This window comes from Onychomys torridus, chromosome 11, assembly GCF_903995425.1.
Source record: "Onychomys torridus chromosome 11, mOncTor1.1, whole genome shotgun sequence".
Taxonomy (NCBI): Eukaryota; Metazoa; Chordata; class Mammalia; order Rodentia; family Cricetidae; genus Onychomys; species Onychomys torridus.
The window spans coordinates 91856335-91868605 of NC_050453.1; positions in this window are offsets into that span (position 1 = coordinate 91856335).

The following is a 12271-nucleotide window of genomic DNA, read 5'->3' on the forward strand; positions in this document are numbered from 1 at the left end:
AAAAAAAAAAAAAAGAAAGAAAAAAATCAGTAGCTGTCCTATATTCAAATGATAAACAGGCTGAGGAACAAATCAGAGAAATATCACCTTTAACAATAGCCACAAATAATATAAAATACCTTGGGGTAAATATAACTAAGCAAGTGAAAGACCTATATTACAAGAACTTTAAGTCTCTGAAGAAAGAAATTTAAAAAGATATCAGAAAATGGAAAGATCTCCCATACTCATAGACAAGAAGGATTAACATAGTAAAAAATTGCATTCATATCAAAGCAATCTAAAGATTCAATACAATCCCTATCAAAATCCCAACACAATTCTTCACGGACCTTGAAAGAACAATACTCAACTCTATAAGGAAAAACAAACAAACAAAAAACCAGGATAGCAAAAACAATCCTGTGCAATAAAACCACTTCTGGAGGCATCACCATCCCTGTCCTCAGGCACTACTACAGAGCTATAGTAATTAAAACAGCTTGGTATTGACATAAAAAAATGAGGGTCAATGACATTGAATTGAAGATGCTGACATTAACCACACACCTATGAACACCTTGGGGGAAGGAAGCCAAGTCTGCACAATGGAAGAAAGAAAGTAAGTATATTTAACAAATGGTGCTGGCATAACTGGATGTCAACGTGTAAAAGACTGCAAATAGATCCATATCTATCCCCATGCACAAAACTGAAGTCCAAGTGGATCAAAAACATCAATAAAAAAAAACAGTTACACTGAACCTGATAGAAGAGAAAGTAGGAAATAGTCTGGAATGCATTGGCACAGGAGATCACTTCCTAAATATAACACCAGTAGCAGAGAGCAACAATTAATAAATGGGACCTCCTAAAATGGAGAAGCTTCTGTAAGGCAAAGGACATATTAATAAGAACAAATGACAGCCTACAGAATGGGAAAAAAACTTCACCAATCCCACATCTGACAGAGGGCTAATCTCCAAAATATATAAAGAACTTATGAAACTAGACATCACAATCCCAGACAATACAATTTAAAAATGGGCTACAGATCTAAACAGAGAATTATCAACAGAACAGTCATGCGTGGGGATTCCTGGGAACTTTCCTAGCACCTGGTTTCTCCTTATGCCCATGATGTCTCTCTCTGTGTCATGGTATCTCTTTAATTGATCTCCCATTCCTGCTCCATTCCAGCTTGAACATCCAGTTATTTATGTTCTAAACCCCGTCCCCTACTGTCCATTGCCTACTACAAATCCCCAGTTTACTCATGGAAATCTCATCCCCTTTCCTAGGGCTATCCATGCATCCCTTTTTGGGTCCTCCTTGTTAGCTAACTTATCTGGAGCTGTGGGTTGTAGTGTGGTTATCCTTTGTTTTACATCTAGTACCCACTTATAAGTGAGTACATACCATGTTTGTCCTTTTGAGTCTGGGTTACCTCACTCAGGATGATTTTTTTTCTAGTTCCATCCATTTGACTGCAAACCTTAACATGTCATTGTTTTTCTCTGCTGAGTAATACTCCATTGTGTATATGTAACACATTTTCTTTTTCCATTCTTCAGTTGAAGGGCATCTAGGTTGTTTCCAGGTTCTGAGTATTGTGAACAATGCTGCTATCAACATAGTTGAGCATGTGCCCTTGTGGTATGATTGAGCATTCCTTGGGTATATGCCCAAGAGTGGAATAACTAGGTCTTGAGGGAGGTTGATTCCCAATTTTCTAAGAAAGTGCCATATTGATTTCCAAAGTGGCTGTACAAGTTTGTATTCCCACCAACAGTGGAGGAGTGTTTCCCTTGCTCCACATCCTTTCCATCATAAGCTGTCTTCAGTGTTTTTGAACTTAGCCATTCTGACAGATGTAAGATGGTATCTCAGAGTCATTTTTATTTGCATTTATCTGATGATTAAGGATAGTAAAAATGGAAATCTTACCAAAAGCAATGTAAAGGTTCAATATAATTCCCATCAAAATCTCAACACAATTCTACACAGACCTGGAAAGAACAATACTCAACTCTATAAGGAAAAACAAACAAACAAAAAACCAGGATAGTGAAAACAATTCTGTACAATAAAACCACTTCTGGAGGCATCACACTCCCGGACTTCAAGCTCTACTATAGAGCTACAGTAATTCAAAACAGCTTGGTACTGACATAAACCGACATGTGGACCAGTGGAACTGAACTGAAGAACCTGACATTAATCCACTCACCTATGAATATATGATTTTAGACAAAGAAGCTGAAACTGTACAGTGGAAAAAAGAAAGCATCTTCAACAGATGGTGCTGGCATAACTGGATGTCAACATATAGAAAACTGCAAATAGATCCATATCTGTCACCAAGAACAAAACTTAAGTCCAAGTGGATCAAAGACCTCAACATAGATCCAGTTACTCTGAACCTGTTAGAAGAGAAATTAGGAGGTAGTCTTGAATGCATTGGCACCAGAGATCACTTCCTAAATATAAAATCACTAGCATAGACACTGAAAGAAATAATTAACAAATGGGACCTCTTGAAACTGAGAAGCTTTTGTAGGGCAAAGGACATGGACAAAAAGACAGCCTACAGAATGGGAAAAGATCTTCACCAATTCCACATCTGACAGAGGGCTGATATCCAGAATATATAAAGAACTCATGAAATTAGACATCAAAATACCAAACACTCCAATTAAAAAATGGGCTATAGAGCTAATCAGAGAATTCTCAACAGAACAAGCTCAAATGTCTGAAAGACATTTAAGGAATTGAAATAGACTTTTAAAAAGGTGCACAATAAGTAAAGAATGTTAGATATACACAGAAGTTGCCAAGTTGGCCATAGATCCACCAAATTCCATTTGGTTCAGTTACAGTAATTAAATTAAAGCCTTCTCAGAACACATACAACTGAAGTATCAATTCATGGCTTCTCAGAATGGAAACAGAGAGTAGATTATCTATCTTAGGCATCCAATTAGATGTATAATACCAGTAAGTACTCTTGCAGCATCTTACTTCTTGCTTCTAGTGATTGGAAATTCACTGATTCACTAGGTAATCTTTTCCATTTCAAGATAATTTGAGTTATTTGGAGATCTTTTCTTCCATTAATTATAAATCTAAATTCTGATAATTTCCATTTTCCAGCCCTTATTCTTTCTTTGATGGCAGAAGAATGGCAAAAGTTTCAACAATGCCGCAGTAACACCATATGCTAAATAGTTCATAACAACCATTCAAATATAAGTTTTTGTCAGAATTAAAAAAAAAGCATTTTCTTGTTTATTCCAAACTCTTCTTTCCACATGCTCTCTAGGGTGTGCTCATCACCTTCATGAACTCTCTCTGCTTCTTCTACTCCAATTTACCTCGGTACATTTAAAATGTTTTATTCAAAATTAATCTGTCCATATTCCAAATGTTCTATTACTATGAAGAGACACCACAGCCATGGTAACTTAGAAAATAAAGCATTAATTAGGGCCTTGCTTTCAATTTTAGAGATTGAGTTCATGACCCCCAAGGTAGGAAGCATGAAACAGGGGTCAGGTATGGCACTCTAGTAGTACCTGGAAGCTTAGATCAAATGTATAAACTTAACAGAGAGAAGGGGGATAGAGGGAGGGAAATAGAGAGAGACTGGTAATGGTATGGGTATCTCCAATATCTTGGGGTCTCAAATAAAATCCAGGCTTCACATTAACAACTTCATTCAAAAGATTCTCAGAGCCTCCATGCTGAGACTCTCCACCTACATGCTTGGTCTCATTGGCTTTCCTTGATAAGGGAGAAATATTCAACAACACCTTTACTCCTGTATCCTTCTTCACTCTAATATCACAACCACATGTCACAGATATCACCAAGATCTGTTGCTTGCTTGGGATGAAGCCTTGGCCAATTCTAACTGGATCAAGAAGCTCCTAAATCTTAGCCATTGGTTGCTGAGAAGATTTCACCTAATGAAAGATGTTTCTATGTTTCAGGAAAATAGGAGAGATTCAGAGTAAGTAAAACTTTTGGAAATAAATGATTTGAGACAGCCCTCATTAATTTCAACTGCTTGTCTATTAGTATGTACCGTGGAATTGACCCTATGAGGGAGTAGAGAAGTTTTTAAAAATGAATGGAAGGGGATTTACCCAAGGGATGAGAAAGTTTTATTTCAGCAAAATATTAAAAATATATCCCAGGAGATCAATGATAAGAGTCACAGTATATGGCTCATATAGGACATTGATTAGAATAAGACCAGCAACCAGGAACTGTGGAGAGAAAGTCATGAAACAGGCACTTGGCTAAGTACAAGGCCAACCTCTGGAAATCCAGTCAAAGAGAGGGAAGAGGGACTGTATGAGTAAGGGGCATCAAGACAATGATGAGGAAATTTACAGATACAACTGAACCAACATAGTGGGAACTAATGAACTTTGGACCAACAGCTGTCAAGCCTGCATGGGACTGACTGGACTGGTTCCTCTCCATGGGAAAGACAGTTGTGTAGCTTGGTCTATTTGAAAGGCCCATGACAGTGTGAATAGGATCAATGCCTGGTACATGTACTGGCTTTTTGGAACCCATTGCCTATGGGGGAACACCTTGAACAGCCTTGATGCAGGGAGAAGGGCTTGGATATGCCTTAGCTGAATGTGCCAGGCTTTGCTGACTCCCCATGGGAAGCCATACCATATCCTTTTGGAGGAGGGCTGGGCTGGGGCGAAGGCTGAGGTGGATGGAGCAAGAGGAGGGGGGAGGGGGCAGTCTGTGGTTAGTATATGGAATGAATAAAAATTTCTTAATAAAATAAATAAATGAATATGTGATTAAAAGTTCTGAATGAGAAAAGTAAAGATTCAACAATTGTACTGCAAATGGCACGGGGATGGTGATAACGTTCAAAGTGATAATCATTACAAAGCAGCAAAATATACATTCTTTAAAGCATTGCAGTGTCGTGGTCAGAGTTGTCAAAATGACTGAATTAAGAAATGTTTAGGAATGCTAAGAACACCCTGGGTCTAGAGGGTCCTTCCATAGAGAATGGATACATGAGACAGTGACCAAGGACGGTTGGGTTATCCCTTGAACAAATTGTCATGATGAAGAAAGATTATTAAAAGCAAGTCAGGTTTCCATCTGTTTGGGATGACTATTTTGTTACCAGTGTTGCCCACTGGCATCAGACTCCATATTCTTTGGTCTTTAACACAGAGTCAATACTAGTAACTTTCTGGCAAAACTTCCAGCATCTAGAGCTGAACAGTAAATCCTATATGGGAAAGCTGGTTTCATGCCTTTCCAGCACACAGACATTGTTAAACTACCTATCCTAATCATGTGAAGTAATCCAAAAAATTCTTATTAAAATAATTTTAAAATTGTATATATACATTTATTTACAATAATATATACATATAATCTATCAGTCCTATTCCTCTAGAGAATCTTGACTAGTACATAGAAATACAATTGTCCCTAAAATTTCTTTCCTAGGAGACTATTTATTATTCTTTCATATTTCTTTATTCTCACAGTTCATTATAAATCTGATTATGTTGTTAATATCACCCTCTGTTCAATTTTGGTGATAAGTTATATGTGTCTAGAAATGTATCCAGAATTGCTAAAGTATATGTGTTTTCAAAGTGTTCCCTAATGATCCTGTAGATTCCAGTGATATCTGCTGTGGTATTCCCCCTTAACAATAATTTCATTTATTTCACTCTTCCTTCTCTTTCTTTTGATTAGTTTGGTTAAAAGTAGGCAATCTTGTATTATTGTTTCAAAAAACAAACCTGTGTTCAGGCAGATGGCATGGATCACAAAGTATCATGCATATATGAAGACCTGAGGTTGGATCCCCAGTTCCCATATACAGAGCCTGGCATGGTGGTATGTATAGGCACTGGGGGAGGAGCAGATAATAAAGACAGAAAGACTCATGGAGCTGACTGGACAGATAGTCTAGTCAATAGGTTATCTCCAGGTTCATTAGAGACCCTCTCAAAAACTAAGATAGAGAATGTTAGGAGATGACGTTCTACAACCACCTCTGTATACACATGCATGAAAGATCCTAGACACACATGTCATACACATGCACACACCAAAGAATGAACTTTTTTCACTGTTTATTTCTATTCTCTTATACTATGTGCATATATGAAAGTGTCGTGAGGAAAATATTTGTTTAATGAATATATCCTAATAAAATATATGTATATTTGTATCTACAGAGAGACTATATCCATGTTGCCCATGACCAAAGCTACATGGTAATTAAATTTCTTAGAATCTTAGTGTAAAACACCACTTTACATACTCTACAGAATTTCATTATTCAAATATGCATAAGCACACTAAATACCAACAGTACAGTTATCAAGACATGCTATCGTAAGTAACAAAAGCAGAAGGGTAGTAATTACTGCAGCTTAAGGGCTACACTGTATGTGGTCTTTTTACTTTTTATATTTTAAATTTCTACTAATGGGTCCTGTTTACTTGACATGCTTCAAAAAAGTCTGTTTTCTTTGTTTTCCATTGCAGAATATTTATTCTTGGTTGCTGAACTCTGCTTTTCATCTCTTATATGTAAAATAATTAAGAAGGATATCCTTTGTCTTGACTAAAGAGGGCTTACAAAATATTCTTTTAAAGTTCAAATTAAACCTATAACCTTAATCATAGTTTGAATAAGTGAGATTTCATTATTAAATGCACTCTTAGATTCTCAATTGTGTGCCATTTCATTTCATTCTTAAAAGGTCAGGAGTGAGTTTATGAGGCTTTTTGCAAAAGCCTCTGTTTCAGATACGCAGAACAACCTACAAAGAGGAACTCCTCTGTGTTTATGTGCTCACAGTCACATTGTCATGCTCACAAACAGATAAACAAAAAATCTTGAAATTATATATTCTGCTGCTGTACCAGACTGACCAACAAAGAATTCAAGAGGCTGAAATTCTCTATTTGTATGGCCTTAGACAATACACTTAACATTTCTACACCATAGTTTCCTGTACTTGTAATTGTCCACAGGTTGATTGCAATAGTTCAAATGAAGTTGATACCAAGTGAGGCAAACAAAATTGGGTGGTATTGCTATTTATGTAGGTGTGTATATAAATTTAACATAGTGCCATGTGTGTTGATACTATTTTAAGTAGTGGCTGGTGTAGTTACTACAACTTTATCATCACATGAACTATGGATCATACCATTGAATACCATGGATTCAAACATTTGTAGTTTGAATGTGAAGTGTCTCCACAAGTTCACATGTTTGAACACACAGGTCCAAGATGATGGTGCTGTTTGGAAATGTTTGGGAACCTGTATGAGGAGGAACCTGAGTGTGAGATACCTTGGTCAGCTTTTGAGAGTTTTATATCTTGATATTACATCCTTTTCACTCTTTGCTTTCTGAGTTTTGATGCAGTATGATGACCCAGCCACATGCTCATGCCACTACACTATCCCTGCTGCTATGTGTTCTGGCTTGCTGGACTATACCTCCCTAGAGCTGTAAACCAAATACATTCTTTCTTCATTAACTTCTTTGCAAGTATATTATCACAATGGTGAGGGAGTGGCCAAGAGAGTGACAGAGAAAAAAATGAAAGCTGAAAAGCAGAGTTCAGCAACCAAGAATAAATATTCTGCAATGGAAAACAAAGAAAGCAACTGTGTTGTTGTTTAACTATAGAGGTCTCACACAAAGTAGAAGACATCCATCCAGTTCAGAATCACATATACAGGAACCCATTGATATATAGTGGTGATAACACTAAAGGTTCATACACAGTGAAGCTTTCACTAAAGAACTAAACCCAGTAGTTGTGTAATCAATGTTGGCTATTATTATGTTCTCTGTAATCATCATCATATTCAATAACTTTATCCATTGCTGCAATGAATACCTTATCAATACTGCAAGTTTATGTTTCTTAAGTGGATTAACATTCTTTTAAGAAGTTGGCTCCTTTTCAGTAAGTCTGCTAGCATTTTTTTTTCTTTCTTCTGAAATGTTTAGGCCTTATTGATACAGGACTTTTCTAAAGCAATCAATTGGCATCTGAATGAAGGGACGAGCAAAGCAAAAGGAAAGAGCTTTTGGTTTTTCAAACCCAGTGAACATGGATGGGCTGAATGCTTACTGGAAATGCTGTTTAATCATTGGAGAAAGTCTATGCATTATGCTGTCAGTGGGAAGTGACTCATACCTGACAATCACTCAGCAAGCTCAGTACAAGAACAGACTGTGGAGATAAAAGGGAAGCAGATATTTCTGTCAAGGAATTTGTCCTATGTCCATTTTCAAGATTTAGGGCCACAGTCAACTTCATCAAAAAATGCAATTCTCCCTGAGTTGGCCTCCAGGAAAAATTCTTGGAAGAGTTTGCAGTAGGGCTCAAAGTGAACAAACAAGCTAGAAATGCTGTGTGGTGATAACTATTTTGATTGGTTTTGTAACTTGTCCTTGCTCCTGATGAGTTTAGCCCAGTATTGAATTGAGATTCTGACAGTTGAGCTAATTTACCCACTAGCCACTCTTAAAACATACGTACACACTCCAAATAGAAAAGCAAATAAAGACCTTCAAAGCCTGCTTGACACAAGTTTAAAACCACTGAATTCCTTGTACCACAGATTTAGATAACTTTTAGTTGTATAACTACAGGAACTCAAGCATAAGGACACATTTATATGGGACATGTCAGCAGTTCTTTATGGAGTGTTTTGGTTGACTTATGCTCATCAGCTATGTGTAGGGAGATCACCAATGTATCTGTTATGTGAAGTCTGTAGCCTCAGCCTACAAGGAGGGCAAAGCTGTGATTATGATTGGGCAAACAAGCTCTTTGTCCTTATAATAGAGCCTGGATGTATTGAACCTCTATATCTGTCTTTCTTACCCTTGTAATACTGTGGCCTTTTAATATAGTTCCTCATGTTGTGGAGATTCCCAACCATAAAATTATTTTTGTTTTACTTCATAACTGTAAATTTTGCTGCTGCTATGAGTCATAATGTGAATATCTATGTTGTTGGATGGTCTTAGGTGACCACTGTGATAGGGTCACTTGCCGCCTATGTTAAAATCCACTGATTCAGAATGTTCCCTATCTCTTTGCTGGGTCTCTTACATTGGTGTGAGAGGCAACTGGAAACTCCAGACCCTAAATGAATGAGTTATTGACTCAAACATATTTTTTGCAGGTGACTATCAAACAGGTTTTCTAAATATAGATTTGGGTTAAAGTAAAAGAAGAGAAAATAGCATAAAAGAAAAAAACAGAACAGACCAAAAATTTCCAAATGAAGCTGAAGTTTCCTGGACAATTTTACTACTGTTTCATAGTGAATGGTGTGACTAATAGTACAAACCAAGACATATGTGGGTACATGCAAACCCACATGGTAGTGCACCATGATTGTCTCAGAACTATGACTATAGAAATACAGACCTTTCTTTATGATTGATTTGGTAAAAAGAATCCCAAAGTATGATTTTACTTGAATATAATTATGGTGGCATCTTAACCCAAGCAACTTTGAGATGCCAGAGGCAAGTTAGATTCAAAATAAGGGAAATACCCTCACCTGAGTCTGTTCAGTTTTGTTAGCACATTTTATTTAATACTTTTACTTACTTTTCTATAGTGTCCTGTTGTTTGGTTTGGAAAGTAGACTTTTGAGGTCTCTACTAAATTACCAGGACTACTTATCCTCTAGCAGTCCGGACTATCAACTTCTCCACACCCTCTTAAACATTTTCATTAACATCTAACCTTGTAGTCACATCAGGTACAAAAGGATCCACAGACTTTGGTTGCTATCTCAAAGTGGCTGTGATGTTGACCATCTTTTTTGTGTTTACCATTTCTATTTCTTTGACACAGAGGTGATTTGTGAAATCATTTTCTCATTTTACATTGAGTTATTTATCTTTTATTATTTCACTGAAGAATTATTTTTATATTCTAGATGGCAATTCTTGTCAGACACATGATTTTCTTTTATTTTTCATTTTTCTTTATTAAGAAATTTTCTACTTACTCCACATGCTAGGCACAGATCCCCCCTCCTCCCATCCCCACCCCTCCTTCACAAGCCACCCTGCATCCCCACATCCCCAAAATTGAGGTCTCCCATGGGGAGTCAGCAGAACCCAGCACACTAAGCCTAGGCAGGTCCAAGCACCTTCCCACTGCACCAAGGCTGTGCAAGGTGTCACACCACAGGCACCAGATTACAGAAGCCTGCCCATAGACCAGGGACAGATCATGATCACCATGCCTGGATGCCCCCCAAACAGTTTGAGCCAAATAATCATCTTCCATATCCAGAGGGCCTAGTCCAGTCCCATGGAGGCTCCACAGCCACTTGTCCAAAGTTCATGGGCTTCCACTAGTGTGGCCGGACATTTCTGCACATCCTCCCATCATGATCTCAACATCCCTCACCTGCAGTATCTCCCCTCTCTCTCATCAATTGGATTCCCAGAGCACAGCCTGGTTCCTGGCTGTGGATCTCTGCATCTGCCTCCATCAGTCACTGGATGAAGGCTCTATGATGACAGCTAGCTAGGTCATTTGCTAGGTTGGTCACCAGAGTAGACCAGTCCAGGCACCCTCTGGACCACTGGGAGCAGACCAAGGTGGGGTCAACCTTGTGGATTCCTGAGAGACTCCCCAGCACCCTGCCTTTTCCTATTCCCATGATGTCCTTGTCTATCACGGTATCTTCATCCCTGCTCTCCCACTCTGTCCCTGTTCCAGCTTGACCCTCCCATTTCCCTATGTTCTCACCCCCACTGCTTGTCCTCTGCCACCCCCCACACACCCAGTCCACTCATGTAGACTTCATCCACTTCTCCTTCACAGGGTCATCCATGTGTCCCTCCTAGGGTTTTCCCCTGTTAGCTAGCCTGCAGAGAGTTGTGGGTTACAGTCTGGCCATCCCTTCCCTCCCATTTAGTATCCACTTATGAGTGAGTACATACTATGTTTGTCCTTCTGAGTTACCTCACTCAAGATGGTATTTTCTAGTTCCATCCATTTGCCTGCAGATTTCATGATATCATTGTTTTTTACTGCTGAGTAGTACTGCATTGTGTATATGTGCCATATTTTCTTTATCCATTCTTCAGTTGAGGGGCATCTAAGTTGTTTCCAGGTTCTTGCTTTTACAAATAATGCTGATATGAATGTAGTTGAGCAAGTCCTGATCCAAAATGTTCAGGAAATTTGGACACATGGTTTTCAAATATGGTTCCTCACTCTGTAGGTTACATCTTTTATGATAGCATCATTTCAAAGGAAAATGGAACAAGAATTCTTCTTATTGTCAGTTTTGGATTGATCTCTGTGTACAGTAGGAATCTGCAGTTAGGTTCATTACACTGTATGTACAAAGGAAGAGACTCATTTGATGAAAGACTCTTGTCTCCCCCCTAATAGTTTTGGTGACCTTGCTGAAAATTACTTGACTATATTTGTATGTTTATCTTACTCTTAATTGAAGTATATATTATGTATTAGTCCTTATATTTGTACTACAAGGTTTTAATTTTTTTAGGTGTAGTATAAATTTAAAAAAAATATGAGAAGCTGGGTGGTGGTGGTGCATGACTTTAATCCCAGCACTTAGGAGGCAGTGGCAGGAGGATCTCTGTGAGTTTGAGGCCAGCCTGGGCTACAGAGTGAGTTCCAGGACAGGCTCCAAAGTTACACAGAGAAACCCTGTCTTGAAAAACCAAAAAAAAAAAAGAGAGAGAGAAATTAATGTTATTATAGGATCATATTTAAAATTGTCATGAAAATACACCTGTTTGTTGGGGTTGTCTTTCTGTATATTGGGAATGTGTGTTGTTCTGATTTGGTTGATAAATAAAATGCTGATTGGCCAGTAGCCTGGCAGGAAGTATAGATGGAATACCCAGCCAAGGAGAAATCTGGGAAGAGGAAGGGTGGAATCACCAGTCACCAGCCAGACACAAAGAAGGTAAGATGACAATGCAGAACTAAGAAAAGGTACCAAGCCACATAGCTGAGCATAGATACAATTTGTGGGTTAATTTAAGTGTAATAGCTAGTCAGTAACAAGCCTGAGCTAATTGCCATACAACAGTTATAATTAATATAAGTATCTGAGTGATTATTTCATAAGTGGTCTGCAGACCAGGGGGGACATAAAAAAAACTTCCAGATACACCTGTTAGTCTGGATGTTTCTGAAAATGTTTAATCAGAGAGGAATACACCACCCTGAATGTGATATGC